The following is a 16,777-nucleotide window of genomic DNA, read 5'->3' as shown; positions in this document are numbered from 1 at the left end:
CCCCACAGCTCTCAACAGAAGCTTGGAGATCCCTGCTTATTAACCTTGGGCAAGCAGCCAGGGCCTCCAGACACACTTGAGGGAAAGGGCGTGTGGGGTGGGTGGAGGGTTGGGGAGCTTCCCCTTGAGCTTGGACGAAAAAGAACTCATTTTTGCCCAGCTCTGTCACCAGCTAGCTGTGCAATCCTGCACACGCTCCCCCCGCCCCCACCGTGGCCTCAATTTCCCCTTCTGCCAGATGAGAAGACCTCTCCCCTGACAAAAGCCTGCCAGCCGAGGATGCCATCCATGGAGCAGCCTTCACTTCACCAACGGAGAAAAGAAGCCTCTGCCTTATGTTTCAGAAAAAGGTGCTATGGTTTGTTTTGGCAAAGGAAGTCCATTTTAAAGGTCAAGATAGGCCTGAGCAGTTCCCCGCAATACTGACCTGGCACCAAGAAAGACTGAGGCTGCACTGGAGGAGCTGGGTAGGCCCCTCTCACCAGAGGGACTGAGGTTGCCATAGCAATGGGACAGATCACAAATGGTTCCTGCACCATGCAACTCCCCAGACAGTGCTCTGAGGACATCCCATTGCTCTCAAGGCATTCTTTTTTTTTTTTTTTTTTTTTTTTTTTTTTTTTTTTTTTTTTACCTGAGGACATTTTTTCCATTGATTTCTAGAAAGAGAGGAAGGGAGGGAGGTGGGGGAGAGAAACATCCATGTGAGAGAGGCACATTGATTGGCTGCATCCTGCATGCGCCCCCACTGGGGCTGGGGAACCTGAAACTAAGGTACATGCCCTTGCCTGGAATTGAACATGAGACCTTTCGGTCCACAGGCAGATGCTCTAAGCACTGAGCAAAAATGGCCAGGGCTGCTTTCAAGGCATTCCTGCCAAGGATGTATCACCTTTTTCTAATTACCAGGAGACCCAGAGGCCTGAGCAGGCTCCTTCCAGTCTCGAGGGCACAAAGGACAAGGGCCAGCATAAGATCTTGGACAAAAAAGGAACATTGGTGGAAAAAAATGGGTGAAACCTGGTAAAAATCTGAAGCTTAGTTAATGGTGATATAACTTAATTTTGATGGACGCACCTGGTTTGTGCTAGGTCAGCCCTGAGAGAGGCCTGGGAGTGAATTTGGACTCACTCTTGCAATGTTTCTATAAGTCGACACTTATCTCCATAAAAAAAGTTAAAATGCACCGAGGCCATGCAGACAGAAGATCCTAGAATGCCCATGTGACTTTAACCCAGGAGCAATAGGGAGGCTTGTGGGGGTTCATGACCCTCCTGAAACCGTAAGCAGGAATGACAGCGCATGTCTGAAAACTTGTGCTGATTTCTGACTCGAGGACCCATTGCCTTGATCAGATTTCCACAGGGATCTGAACACAAAGGCTATGACCCGTGGCCAGAATGGCCTCCGTTTACAGAGGAGGGGTGCAAGCTTCCCTGAGGTCATGGGTGACAAGGGTCTGGAGCTCATTGGCTGCCACAGTCGCAGCCAAGTTGTTATCCTTGGGCAGCAGCTTCTGCAGACTTTCCTGCTTCTGTTTACACAACATAGCGGCTCCTGAGGAAGGGATGGGGAGCCATCCTGCCCTGGGAAGGCACCTCCTTCACCAGCAAAGTGCCTTTTTCCCAGTGGGCTGTGCAAGGTTAAGAGAAAAGGAGGAGACACAGGCTGTTGTGGGAGGAGCTGCTTAAGGACCAATACTTCCAGTTTGCCCTGTCTCTGGGGAAGAGCCTGGATAATTTCTTGAGCTACATCAGGCCTGCTCCCTTCAGGCCCAAGACTCAGTCCCACACTGCGATCAGACAAAGCTGCTCTGTAAGACAAGCATCTTCCACCAGGAAACCATCTTCCCAACTTAATGTTGTCTCATTAGCAATTATTTACTGAGTTCATGCAAAATACCAATGATTTATCCTTCCTTCCATCCATCTCCCATCCATCCATCCATCCATCCATCCATCCATCTACCATCCATCCACCATCTATCCATCTTCTGTCTATCCATCAATCCTTTCATCCATCTAGTATCTGCGAGTCTATAATGAGACATGCATTAAATTCAGAACTAGGAATATGAGATAAATAAGATGCAAGGTTCCATTCTCAAAAGCCAAGGTAAGAAATATGAAAGTGGATTGCTGCTCCACGTGATGAAGTCTCTAACAGCCCAGGCTTCCAAAAGTTGAAAGAGCTGCCTATCCAAGTGATAATTAAGCAGAAGCTGAATGACTGGCCGATGGTCCTATGAGAGAATCTTTGTACTGGGGAAGAGGAGGGTGAACCAGAGGAATCCTTCCATGCCATTAGTAGTAGGCTCTGCTGCTGCAAGTCAGGTTCTCTGCTTTGGGCTGTCATTTGCCTTTGGGAGCTTACAGTTCATGAGGAAGAGAGCAGGGGGGATAAGGCAATATGAGAAGTAGGCTTGGCAACAGGAGCTTTGGGATAGATGGGACGGTGGATGGGTGGATGGATGGATGAATGAATGGATGAATGGATGGATAGATGGACAGATGGCTAGTAGATGGTACATAGAGAATACATGGGTGGGTGAGTGGGTAGATAGGTGAATGGATAGGTGGAGAGATGATGGATGGATGGTGGATGGATGGGTAGAGTCTGGTGCGGAGGAGGAAGTCCTGTGTGGTAAGAACTGGGCATCTGGAGGAGGGCAAGAAGAGGAGCCCATCACAGCTACCAGTGCAGCCTTAGGGGTGAGGACCCAAGTGTCTCTTCCGAGATGGGCTTTGGCAATGACTCCACCTCCCAGAACTTAGAACTAAAAGGATCTTGGCAATTCCTTTGTTTTCAGGGGCTTGTCAAGTGTCAGAGATCATTTGTGGACTGAACGAGTACTGCCAAATATTATTACTTTTTCATGAGAGGGCAAAACATTTAAACAATGACTATCATAATTTCGGAAAAGGACTTTTTAACATCAAAAAGGCCATATTTTTAAAGTCCTATATGTTGAGGAAAGTTCCAAAAAATTATTCTAAGGATCTTGTTTTTCATATTTCACCATGAAGCTGGTCGGCTGGCACCTATTCATTGAGTACCACCTGTGTTCATGGTGGACAAAAGGCTCTGTCTCTGAGCTGACCTTCCCTTGGGGAGGTCACCCAGGGGGCCATTTCATCATTTCAGTCAGACTGATAGGGAGGCACAGCCTGAAGGCCAACTTGCCCTGGACCCTGAATCCTTTATCATGAATGAGAGAACCAGCCCAGACAGGAAAAGGGGTGCCCTAGTCAGCCCCAGCAGCATGTGGAGGTTCAGAGCAGGTCAGCCACTGGCCCTAGGCTGCCCAGCAGGGAGTACATACCCCAGACAGAAGTCCTGGAAGAGGCTTCTGCACCCCCAGCAAGGGGTCCTGAGACCCCACCAGGCTGTTTCTGTGGTTGCAGCCTTAAAGAGGCGGGGACTCCACCTACCCCACTGGGCCCACATCCCATTGCCACGGTGGGGTGAGGGAATGCCTGCCTGTCCTCTCCTGGGAGGGGAAGGCTGAGGGGCACTAATACTGGACGCGGAGGAGGGGTTCCTGGGATGAGCCGTTGGCCTGAGGAGACACTGTACTGGCCTTTCTGAGGGACAAGGGTAACTCCAGGCAGTGGAGGTTCCTGGAAGGGGACCGTTCAAATGTGATCTCTGAACAGTAAGCTGAAACTCTTGGGACACTCTGTCTGTGGGGTTCACTAGGTGGTCTCTTTGGGAAGTTCTGCAGGGACAAGGTCACCCAAGCCCTGTGGCCACAGTTCTTGGAGACATCTACATCTATAAAAGATCCCAGGTGATTCCCCAGCTGTAGGGTGCTAATGCTGGATGGAGGAAGGGCTCCTGGGATGAGCCCCCAGTCTCCATTGCGGCCTCAGATTTGTAAGACCCTGAAGGTGTGTGGGAGGGGAGGCGCTCACATGAGGGTCCCTAACACAACCTCCCTGCCCTGGGTCCCCGGGTGGGCTGTTTATCTCTGGCTGGGTCCGTACGTGAAGCCAGGCCCTTGGTAACTGACTTCTGGAACTCAGAGGCCTGTCTATTGTCACCTGGTGGCCAGGCAGGGACTCAGCCAAAGACAGGGTGGGGTATGAACTCCCTAGAAGCTGCAGGACCTGTTTGCTAGAGTCTCTTCTTGGCTGACATCCGACCTTACCTGGGTGCAGCTCTCTCCACCACGGGCTCCATCTCTCCTCAGGTCAGTGCTGACCTTCAGGCCTCTGAGGGTCACTTGGCCCTTGCCTGCCTATAGATCACATGTGTCAAACACAAGGCCCGTGGGCCAAATCCGTCCCTCCAGGCCTTGCAATGTGGCCCGCACCGCGCTGTCATCACTGCACTGCACTCCGCTGCGTTTCCATCACAATGACAGTTTATGACTGTTCAGTAAACCATTCGGCCCGCGATTTAGGCTGGATTTTAGATTTTGGCCCCTTCTCTGATTGAGTTCGACACCCCTACTATAGATCATCACTGGTGCATCACAGAGAGAACTGGAGTGCCCTCAACCATCTGTACCCCAGCCTCCTTCTCTGTCTGCCCCCCCCCACACACCTTCCCAGGTGCCTTGGGGGCTACTTGGCCACTTTGCAGGTGGCAGCCCAGGTCACTCCTAGAGCATTCAGTAGGTAGGCACCTTCCCTCAATCAATGCCCCAGGACGGGCTCTGCTGGACCTGGCTGGCCAGTGCCTCCCCTTCCACAATGCCTACCCTCCCTGGTCCCAGAGTGAGGTGGGCAATGGAGGGCGGGGGGGTGTGTGTGTCTTGATGGCATCTGGTAATACTGCATCCTGAAACCACCTGAGAGTGGAATTCGGCCGGCACCCCACTGTGGCCAAGGCAGTGGCCTCTGACACCGCCCCTCCGGCACGGCCAGTGCCCTCCGATTGCCTGCTGGGGCTAATGAATTTGGCTTTGTGAGCCACTGTCATGCCGCATTAGGCCCACAATGGCCTGTGATATTTTATATGAATTTCCCCCTCGTCGGCGATTAGGCCATGGCAAGCTGGTCATAGCAACCGGGAGGTATGTGCGGGGAGCGCTGTTCACACGCCGAACATGGCCCTCGGGCGTGTGAATCCAGCAGCATTTTCACTTTTCTCTGTGGCTAATCTTGTCGTCCTGGTGGGCGCATTGTGCTCTGAGCCGGGCGCGGCAGGGTGTCCTAGAGTTTCTCTGGCGCCTTCACCCCCTCCCGCTGGGAAGAGTTAATGATATACGGGGGAGCCCCCACCACCCAGCACAGAAACACTTTCTCATGAGGGTCAAAGGTTGCGACCTGGATTGGGGGCACTGATCCCGTCGAGGGCCTCCTATTCAGGCCTCTCCTGAGCACTGAGCCCAGCTCGTGCCTGCACCCAGCCCTCCCAGGGAGGCAGCAGACCACCTCTTGGAGCAAGTCCAGGAAAAGGGCTCTGCCAGGGAGGGGACGGGGCATGCTGCCCCCCTCCTACTCCTCCTTAGCTCAGCCCACAAGGAGAACAGGAAAGATTGGGGTCTGGGCACACACCTGCTGAGAACTTGATTGACCTTCCCTGACCTTGCTTGAGGGGCTGAGGGGTCCTGGGGGAACTGATCAGTACCCTGAAGTGATAGGCTCCCGGCCCTGCTGGCACCAAAGGCACAGGACGCATGAATAGACGCAGCCCAGTGCCCAGTGTCACTGGAGGATGCAGCTGGGGGCCTTCCATTGCTTTCAGGTGAAGTGCCCCACCTGGCTGGGAGCCCAGCCCCCTGCAAAGCCATGTGTCACAGGGACTCCCCCTCACGCTCGGACCTTAGGCGGGCCACATGCACCGTGCTTCCCAGCAGGTGTATGGGAGGGGAGAGCTCACATGAGGGTCTCTCCTACTTCAGGGTGTCTGCTGAGGCTCCTAGCTCTGAGACCTGTCTTTCTTGCCTGGAGGCCTCCCCACTCCTTCACCTCATAAGTCAAGAGGGGGTGTTGGCCAGCTCTGGGGAAAGCAGGCCCTTCAGGTGCCCGAGCCCTGCCAGGGGTGGGGAGCAGATAAGCAGCAATCCTGCGCCAGCCTCCATGCACTCAGAAATTCTTCAGATGCTTTTTGCCCTACAATGCATGCTAAATTGTCCTGCTGCCTTGCAAGCAGGAGGGGGCACTTGTCCCAAGCTAGGGCTCACTTCTGTCACCCAACCCCACCTTCCCGCCAGCATGTTCTGTGGGTCCAGCCCCAGGCTATGCAGGTGGCAGGGTGTGTGTGTGTGTGTGTGTGTGTATGTGTGTGTCTGTGTCTGTGTGCTGACAGCGGGAGCTATGAGCATATGCTCTTCCCTCATATCCTCACACACCCTGCACACACTTACACATGCTCAAACATGCATGCACACATGCCCACACAAGGCTGGGCCCCTATCCTAAGCTTGCCTGCTGGTTAAGCTCTGTTCAATGAGGCCGCCTCAGTGGGGGGGCCAGACCCATGGACCCCACCGCAAAGCCTGGGTGACCTCTGAGATGATTAGGGCTGCCCTGACTCTAATCCAATCAGATTGATTACAATCAGGGGGCAGGTGAGGAGGAGGGTTCCATAGTTGGCTCCAGGAGCCAGCTTCTCCCTGGGGCACCTGGCCAGCTCCTTCCCCAGGCCATTCACCAGTGACCAGGCCCTTTCTCAGCCCCACAGCAGGTGAGGGAGAGCAGGGCTTCTTCCCTATTCAGACCAAATGGTGAGGGCTGGGGGCTGAAGCACTTGTAATCTAGCAGGAAAGGGAGGAAGGGATATGTGAGAGGGAGGGGATGGGAGAGACTGGATAGGGGAGCCAGAGGGAGCAAGGAGCAGAGATAGGAGCTTGGATATAGGACGAGTAGATGTGGGGAAGTGGACATGGGGAGAGCGGATGAGGGGGAATGAACAACAGAAGAGCGATGTGGGGGAGTAGATGTGGGGAGTGGACATGGGGGAGTGAATGTGAGGAGAGTTGATCTGGGGAGAGTGAACATGGGAGATCAGATGGAGTGTGGATGGGCACAGGGAGAGTGGACTTTGAGTTATAAGGGGTCAGGACTTGGAGGCCTCAGGAGTGTCCCTGTGGCCTGCTGGTGTCCAGACTTCCTAGGAGAGGCTCCGAGGAAGTTAAGGGGTGCAGAAGAGGAGAGCATCTCCCTAGGCCCTGCGTACCTGCTTGCCCCAAAGAGCCCCTGCTGACTACACATGGGCTGGGGTACCCTTAGGAGTCCTGACTGGGCCCCTCATCTTGCTTTAGTTTCCTCACACATAATTCTGGCTCATCTGATGGGTGTTAGGATTCATTTTGTGGCATGCTGTAAAACACTGAGCACCCCAACCAGAAAACATGGTAAACTTATTGTAAAGGAAGAGAGAAAACTCTTTGAGAGCCAGTTCAAATGCCATCTCCCCTGCTCCCCTGAGAAGTCTGCCCACACGGGGATATCCGGGCACAGAGCACGTCTTTCAGCCACGGGCTCAGAACCTCCTTACTAAGCACCTACTATGTGCCAGCGCACACACTGGAACTGCCCCCCGTGCACCCACTGTGCACCTGCTGGGTATGGGGTGGGGCACACGAGACTCCTGCCCAGACAGCAATGGCGTTGGTGGGGCCCAGACGGAACCAGGAAATGGGGAGCGGCTCTGGGGGCTTGGGGCTGCTGCCCAGGTGGGACCCGTGGGCTGAGAGCTAAGGAATAGGAGCTGGACAGGATGAAGACTTTGATGATGGGACACAAAGACTGCCCTCACTTCAGATTCAGGGCGTAGTGAGGCGGGGTCCAGGGATGGGCAGCTCTGGGTGGTCAGGTAAGATCTGCGATAGCATTGTCTGAAGCTCACAAGGAGCACGAAGCATCTCAGGAGAAAGCGGGACGCTGAGTTGCCCTGGGGTGGGAAACAGAGGAGAGGACGAGGTCTTAGGGCCTAAGACTTAGGCAAATAGACCTCAGGGCTTCAACGGCCTTGCTGACCCAGGTGTGTGTGGGTCTGAGCATAGCTGGGAAATTGCGGTTTGGAGCTGAGGATGACGGGACTCAGTGTGTGAAGAACGGACAGAGCCTGCATCCAGTGAGGGTAATGTTGTGCCCCAAGGGAACAATGGCTTATCCCAGGGACCTCCATGTGGGTCAGTCTGTGTATCCCCGGGGTGCCTGGAAAGGAGTCAGAGCCCTTAGATGGCCTGGGGGTTCCAAGGCATCTTTGCTTAGGCTCCTGCCTCCCCTTCCAGGGCCACTCCCTCCCCTCTGCCTGGAGGAGACCCTTAGTCTTCCCAGCAGGTGGCCAGCCTGGCGTTGGCTATGACAACTGGGCCACAAAGCCCCGTGCACATCAGGTGCTTCCAATTTCTCCTTTCCCACAGAATGAAGGACAATCCAACTGAGTCATGAGCTCACAAATGTTAAAACTTTTTGATGATAGATTGCTATGTGATTTTTGGCACGTGTAACTCAAAAAAGTGCAAAGAATCAAAAGAGACATTATAGCCCTCGCTGGTTTGGCTCAGTGGATACAGTGTCAGTCTGCGGACTGAAGGGTCCTGGGTTCGATTCCAGTCAAGGGCACATGCCCAGGTTGCAGGCTCAATCGCCAGTAGGGGTTGTGCAGAAGGCAGCCAATCAATGATTCTCTCTCATAATTGATATTTCTTTCTCTCTCTTCCTCTTCCTTATTCTTTGAAAAATAAAAAAATAAAATAAAAGAATTGTCCTTAAAAAAAGAAACTATATATATATGTATATAGTCTCTCTCTCTCTCTCTCTCTCTCTCTCTCTCTCTCTCTCTCTCTCTCTCTTTCTCCCTCCCTCCCTCCCTTCTTCCCTTTCTTCCTCGTGCTCTCTTTCACTCTTCATATATACCGTATTTTCCGGCGTATAAGACGACCCCCTAATTTTATAGTTAAAACATAGGTTTAGGCCTATATTCGCTGTATAAGACTACCCCCCACTTCTGAGGCAACACCAGTTCTTTTTTTAATAGACCGCCTCTCTGACTCTGGCCAATCTGAGCAGGCTTTTTACTAGAACACAGTAGTCGTCTTATACGCCGGAAAATATGGTGTGTGTGTGTGTGTGTGTGTGTGTGTGTGTGTATGTATATATATCTCCCACATTACCTATTCAGACGAATTGGTATCCTCACACCGAGATCTATAAAACTAGCTAGCATTATACCCAGTGGTAAAACACTGCCCACTGCTCTTCAACATTGTTCTGGATACTCCAGTTAGGCAACTGAGCAAGGAGAAGAAACAAAGAATGTCTAAATTGGAAGGGAGAAGGAAAATAGTCTCTATTAGCAAATAACATGAAAATCCCAAGGAAGTCATAAAAACTATCTGACTGATAAACCTTCAGCAAGGTTAGAGTATGAGGTCAATATTAAAAATTGACTGTGTTTCTTTACACTAACAATGAACAATCTAAACACGAGATTAAGTAAACAGTTCCATTTACCATCGTATCAAAAAGAATAAACTACATAGAAATAAATTTTATAAAAGAAGTGCAAGACTTGTACCCTGAAAACAATAAAACATCATTAAAAGAAATTACATTCCATGTTTCTGGAGCAGGAGACACTATTGTAAGATGGCCATATGCCCAAAATTGATGTGTAGAAGCAATGCTATCCTTAAAAATCAAAGCTTTTTGCAGAAATTGACAAGCTGATCCTAAAATTCATATAAAATGGTAAGGGCCCCAAATAACCAAAGCCTGGACAAGCAGAACAAAGTTGGAAGACACACATTTTTGGATTGCAAAACTTACTGCAGGTAATCAAGATGGCATGGCGTGGGCATTGATGGGAAAGACATGTGGAGCAATGGGACAGACTAGAACCCATAAGTAAACCCTGGCTTCCCAACCCCATCGGAGACAGCCTTACTCCACCGCCACTGGCAGCCCTCCAGGGAGGACAGGCTTCTGCCTTTTCCCCAAATTCTGCTGTTTCCTTTTGGGGAAGTGCGAACCCGAGGAATGCCAATCTGGGCTCTGGAACCAGAAACCCAGAGAGCCCTAGGACCCTGTTTGGGGCTCCTGGCAATGGTACAAGGGCTGAACATGCCTCCCTGCTCCACAGCACCACAACCAAAGCACAGCATAAGACCCATATAGGCAACAACTGCACCACATACATGCTTGCTCATACATGCACACACACACGTTCATGCGTGCATATACACCATACAATGCACACTTGTGCATATAAACAGACACATCACACATGAATACACACACACCACATGTCTATACACATATCAAACACACACACAAACACCAAACACACTACACACATTTGCTCAAACATGTACACATGCAGCCATGCACACCCATACAACTTTATGCACACATACATGCATACATGCCCCACACTCACACGTGTACAGACACACATACAGACACACACATATGCACTCATACACACATGTTCCCACATGCCTGATGTGCCACATTGCCCTGTGGACCTAGCTCCTCCCATGCATGGCAGTGGCCATCCCCATAGAAAGCTGCTATATAATTATGCTTATGGTAGTTCTGTGAAGTCAGCCGAGTAGCAATTATTTTTCCATTTTGAAGATGGGAAGGCTGACACTTCAGGAAGTGAGTGGACCCCACAAGCTCGAGAACAGGGGCTCATCTGGGGGAGATGGTTATGACTACCTGACATTGGGGAGTCCTGGGCCCTTGGACAAACACCATCAGGTCCCCCCAGCCCTCAATGCAGCATTCAGCTTCACTCCCAGGACCCCTCCTCAGTGGGCCCTGCTACATGCATGCCAGCAATCCCAGGATCTGGTGCATCTCTCATTCTTTTTCTTTCTCTTGAATTCTGAGGGCGTCTGCACCCGTGCACATCTTATCCTTTAAGCTCACCTCTTAAGGTGACTTTATCATGCCATCAAGGGATGGGGTTTGTGTCTCCTACCTTAGACCTTGGGAGGCCTTTGAAACTGCCTCAATGAATGTGGTTATGACTGGTCCTTGAGACTAAGTCTCAAAGCAATACGAAGTGACATCAGCAAACTGGCAGAGCAGGAAGTGTCCAGGGCTTGCCTTCCATGGAAACATGAAAAAAAAATCAAGCCTGTCCAATGTGTCTCAGTGGTAGAGTGTTAACCTATGAACTAGGAGGTCACAATTTGATTCCTGGTTCAGGGCACATGCCAGAGTTGTGGGCTCAGTCCCGAGTGTGGGGTATGCAGGAAGCAGCCGATCAATGATTCTCATCATTCTCTCTCTCTCTCTCTCTCTCTCTCTCTCTCTCTCTCTCTCTCTCTCTCTCCCTCCCTCCCTCCCTCTCTCTCTCCCTTCCCCCCTCTCTCCTTCTTTCTCTCTCTCCCCTTCCTATCTGAAATCAATAAAAATGAATTTGAAATAATCAAGCAAAGACTCAACATAGTCAGAACATTGGAATGGAGCCCAAGGTTTCCAGCAACCAAGCAAACCACCCTCTGACCTGAAGTCTTGAGATGGCCAACTTTGTTTTTTCCATATGGGTAGATGGTTCTGGATGAAGTCTAGTGGATATTGTTCCCAAGGATTTGTTTGGGATTCCTTAAAGGACTGATATAAAAAATCAGAAGTTTCTCAGTGGAGGGTATTCCTTGAAAACATTGAAAATCAAATAAACAAGTCTCTGCCACCTGGGGGGAAAGATTACAGTTGGCTGCCTGGGAGGAAAGGCTGGAGAAGAGCTACTTTGGTGAATAAAAGATTTGAAAAGCTCCTCTGTATCCAGAGAGAGCTAAAGCCACATGCATGCCAGAGGCAGGATGCATGCTCAAGAAATATTTTAAGATTTCATCTCCAGCTGATCTTTAGGCTCAGTGGCAGGGAGCAAAACTAAGGCAGAGTTGTGAGCAAACTTGCTAACATGGAAAGAGTGCACAGCACAGCCAATCTGCAAAGAATAGAAGGACTATTTTTGCTCTAGGATATTAAGGAAATTTCTGCCAAACCACTAGCTAACCACAAGCTAAAGAAACAGATACTTCAGAGACCACACATGACAAAGAACCCTGATCGGGTGGCTTAATTAGTTGGGGTGTTATCCCATACACCAAAAGATTCTGGGTTCGATCCCCAGTTGGGGTGCATATGGGAGGCAACTCACAGATGTTTCTCTCTCACATTGGCATTTCTTTCTCTCCCCTTCCCTCTTTCTATAAAATCAATAAAAACATACCCATGGGTGAGGATTTTAAAAAAAGAAAGACACAAAAATAAGCAACTACAACTCATAGCAAGCACACTGGAGAAGGGAAAATAATCCAATTTCCAGAGTTACCATATTATAATATTAAAAAGGTACATATTTCAACCAAAAATTATGAGGCATTCAAAAAAGCAAGAAATCTAGACAATATGGAGAAATTTCTAGAAAACACAAACTACTAAAACTAACTCAAGAAGAAATAGAAAATCTGAATAGATCTATAACACGTCGAGATATTGAATCAGTAATTTAACGCCTCTCAACAAAGAAAGTTTGGGAAGTTATAACTAACATTTAAAGAAGAATCAACACCAATGATTCTTAAACTCTTCCCCAAAACAAGAGGAGGGAACCTTTCTAGACACATTCTATGAGGTCAGCATTACCCGGACACCAAAAACAGACAAATGTAAGAAAAGAAACTACAGACCAATATTCCTTATGCAGAAATCTTCACCAAAATCATTGCAAACAAAATTATCCAGCAAATCAAAAGGATTGTACATCATGGTCAAGGAGGATTTATCCCAAGAAGGCAAGGGTGGTTCAATGCCCTCAAATATCAACATCAACCAGCACTAACACACATGAAGAGGATAAAGGCAACACCACATGATCATTTTACTTGATGAAGAAAAAGATTTTGATATAATCCAACATCCTTTCATGATAAAAACACTCAACAGACTAGAAGTAAAAGGAAATTTTCTCAATCTGATAAAGGGCATACAAGGCAAATGACAGCTAACATCACACTCAAAGTTGAATGACTGAAAGTTTTCTACTTAAGATCAGTAAGAAGACAAGAATGACCACTCTCACCACTTTTATTTAATACTAGCAAGAGACGTTAGGCAATAAAAAGAAATAAAGGCATATAAATTGGAAAGGAAGAATGAAAAGTATCTCTATTCACAGATGACATGATCATATACATATATATATATATATATATATATATATATATATATATATATATATATAAATTAGAAATCAACTACAGTGAAAACACCCAAAACATTCAAACACATGGAGGTCAAAAAGCATGTTATAAAACATTGAATGAGCTACCAATGAGATCAAGAAATAAAAAATTCCTGGAAACAAATGAAAATAAACACACAACACCCAAAAATCTCTGGGACACAGCAAAAGCAGTCCTGCGAGGGAAGTTCATAGCACTACAGGTAGACCTAAAAAAAAAAAACAAAAACCCAAGAAAAACGAACAATAAACTGTTTAACCCTACAACTTAAAAAACTAGAAATAGAAAAACAAGAAAATCCCAGAGTAAGTAGAAGGAAGAAAAAAAAAAAAAAAGGTGGCAGAAGCTCGAGGGCCTGTGGCCAAAAAAAGATCCTGAATAGCAGCAGCAATCTTGAGAAAATAGAAAAAAGATGGAAGGGTCACAATATCAGATATCAAGCTAAATTACAAAGCCACTGTTCTCGAAACAGCCTGGTACTGGCACAAGAACAGACATATAGACCAATGGAACAGAACAGAGAACCCAGAAATTAACTCATCATTATGCTCAACTAATACTTGACAAAGGAGACAGACACTAGCATACAGTGGAGTCAAGACAGTCTCTTCAATAAATGCTGTTCAAAATAATTGGACAGATACAGGCAAAAAAAAAAAAAAAAAAAAGGATAAAGAAAAGAAATTAGACCACCTACTTACATCATACACAAAAATAAACTCAAAATGGATAAAAGACTTAAACATAAGATAGGAAACCATAAAAATCTTAAAGGAATCCACAGGCAGCAAAATATCAGACATATGTCATAGCAATTTCTTCACCAATACAGCTCCTAGGGCAAAGAAAACTAAGGAGAAAATAAACAAATGGGACTACATCAAAAAAAAAAAAAAAAAAAAAAAAAAAAAAGCTTCTGCACAGTCAACAAACTATCAACAAACAATAAGAAATCCCATTATATGAGAGAACATATTTGCCAGTGTTATCTCTGATAAGGGTTTAATCTCCAAAATTTACAGGGAACTAATACAACTTAACAAAAGGAAGATAAAGGATCCATAAAAAAAATGGGCAAAGAACCTCATTAGACACTTTTTTTAAATTAAATTATTATCTGTGTACATATACCATTGCCTCTTCCCAGCCCCCATACTCATTAGACACTTTTTGAAAGAGGACATACAGAAGGCCAAGAGACATATGAAAACAAGCTCAAAGTCACTAATCATCTGAGAGAAGCAAATCAAAATGACAATCAGGTATCATCTCACACCTGTCAGAATAGCTGTCATCAACAAATCAACGAATGACAAGAGCTGGCGAGGATGCACAGAAAAAGGAACCCTCGTGCACTGCTGGTGGGAATGCAGACTGGTGCAGCCACTGTGGAAAACAGTTTGGAGTTTCCTCAAAAAGTTAAAAATAAAACTCCCATTTGACCCAGTAATCCCACTTCTATAAAAATATATCCCAAGGAATCATAAACACCAATCAGAAAGGATATATGCATCCCTATGTTCATAGCAGCACAATTTACCATAGCTAAGATTTGTAAACAGCCTGCAGATGAGTGGATTAAAAACTGTGGTACATCTATACAATGGAATACTACTTTATAAAAAAGAAGGAACTCTTACCATTTGCAACAGCATGGATGGACCTGGAGAGCATTATTCTAAGCGAAATAAGTCAGTTGGAGAAAGATAAATATCACATTATCTCACTCATTTGTGGGATATAATGAACAACATAAACTGATGAACCAAAATAGAGCCAGAGAAAAAAGTATTTTAGACTATAATAAAAATAATCCCTGTTATTTGCAGATTTTTAATATTTCCTACAACTTTTGTAATATTATAATATGTTAGTACAATTTTAGTAATATTATTATATTTAAATTTTTTCTTGAAATATTAATTTTTATTGCATTTAATCTATAATAATAAAAGGGTAATATGCTAATTAGACTGAATAGCTGAATGGCCTTCTGGACTCATTCCAGACGTTCTTCCAGATGACCTTCTGGATGAAGCCATGGAGGTGGGGGCCGAGGCAGAGGCGATTAGGGGAGATCAGGCAGGCAGGTGAGTGGTTAGAGACAATCAGGCTGGCAGGCAGAGACAGTTAGGAGGCAATGATCCTGATTGCGTGAGGGATGTCTGACTGCCTGTGGGATTGGGCCTGAACTAGCAGTCAGACATCCCCTGAGGAGTCCTAGATTGCAAGAGGTTCCAGGCCAGGCTTAGGGACCCCCTCACCCCAACTAGTGCATAAATTTTGTGCACTGGGCCTCTAGTATTATTTTATTTAAAATAGTTTTTCTTGAAATATTAATGTTTATTGCATATAACATTATTATACTTAAAATCTTTTTTCTTGAAATATTAAAAAAAATACTCTTAAAAAAGAAACAACAACAACAAAAAAACTTAGAATTATCCCGAGAACAAGCAATTCTACTCATCCACTCCAAAGGCTTTGAAAACAGTTGTATTAAAATGTTTATAGCAGCACTCTTTACAATGGCCAAAGGTTGAAAACGCCCAAATGTCCATCAATGATGAATGAGTAATAAAATGTGGTATATCCATATAGTGGAATATTATCTTACCTAATAATAGTCAAGCATGTAAATTGACCATACCTCCGCTATGACCACAGCCAACCAGGAGTGAGTACGCAAATTAACTAAACAAAGATGGTGGGTTAATTTGTGTATGCAGGTGCAGAGCTGCCAGGAGGGGTGGGACATCTGCTGTGAGGGGGATAGGGGGCAGCAGAGGGAGCTACAGGATCAGTGCTCTGGCCAGAAGTGAGGACTTTTGGGCTCCCAAGCATCCAGGAGTAGAGCCAGGGTAAGGAAGGCATATCCTTGCACGAATATCATGTAATGGACCTCTAGTTCAGAAATAAAAGGAATGAAGTGCTGTAACATGTTACAATGTGGATAAATCTTGAAAACATTCTGCTAAGTGAAAGGAGTCCCTTTCTCCCACTCTCCACCTCCTTCCCTTCCCACTTGCCCATGTGGCCCAGCTCCCATATAGTAATGGAGCCCAGGCCACATGCAGAGGAATGCGATCAGCCCACTGATGGCCAGATGTGAGGAAGAACATGGACTGGCAGAGGGGCATAGGCAAACTTGGGTGTGCTGCACTCTGATTTGTTGGGACGTATGACACATCATCATTGTCCAAACTGTGATTTTCAACCTTTTTCATCACATGACACACATAAACTAATTACTAAAATTCTGCAGTTCATTATATATATATTTACAATCTGACAAAAATAGTTATAATTTTGATTCATTTATACTGGATGGCTATTGTTGTAGTACCTGCTATCATTTTTAAAAATCTGACATCTTAAGGAAAAAGAGATCAGTACCACTAACTAAATAGTCAGATGTTGCATGTTTTAAAAATTCTTGTGGCACACTGGCTAAAAATCGCTGGTTTAAACCATGACTTTTTGAGAAAATTTGCTCTTCACCAAAAGTTCACCAACATGCAGCCCTCCTCATCTTCCTCTCCTTCCCCAAATAACCACTGGCTCCAGGCCCCTGGACAGCTTTCCTCATGTGCCTCTTGGCCTCCAATCCTCTCC

At 46.8% G+C, this 16,777-nt stretch overlaps 1 protein-coding gene across 1 annotated transcript in view; it reads right to left on the bottom strand.

Moving 5' to 3' along the window:
• The window catches only part of WNT3A (Wnt family member 3A), a 48,198-nt gene that overhangs the window by 14,631 nt on the left and 16,790 nt on the right, over positions 1 to 16,777 (bottom strand). The gene's annotated exons all lie outside the window — the stretch shown is intronic.

This window comes from Pipistrellus kuhlii, unplaced genomic scaffold (assembly GCF_014108245.1).
Source record: "Pipistrellus kuhlii isolate mPipKuh1 unplaced genomic scaffold, mPipKuh1.p scaffold_m20_p_21, whole genome shotgun sequence".
NCBI lineage: Eukaryota > Metazoa > Chordata > Mammalia > Chiroptera > Vespertilionidae > Pipistrellus > Pipistrellus kuhlii.
This window is presented reverse-complemented; position numbering and strand designations above follow the sequence as displayed.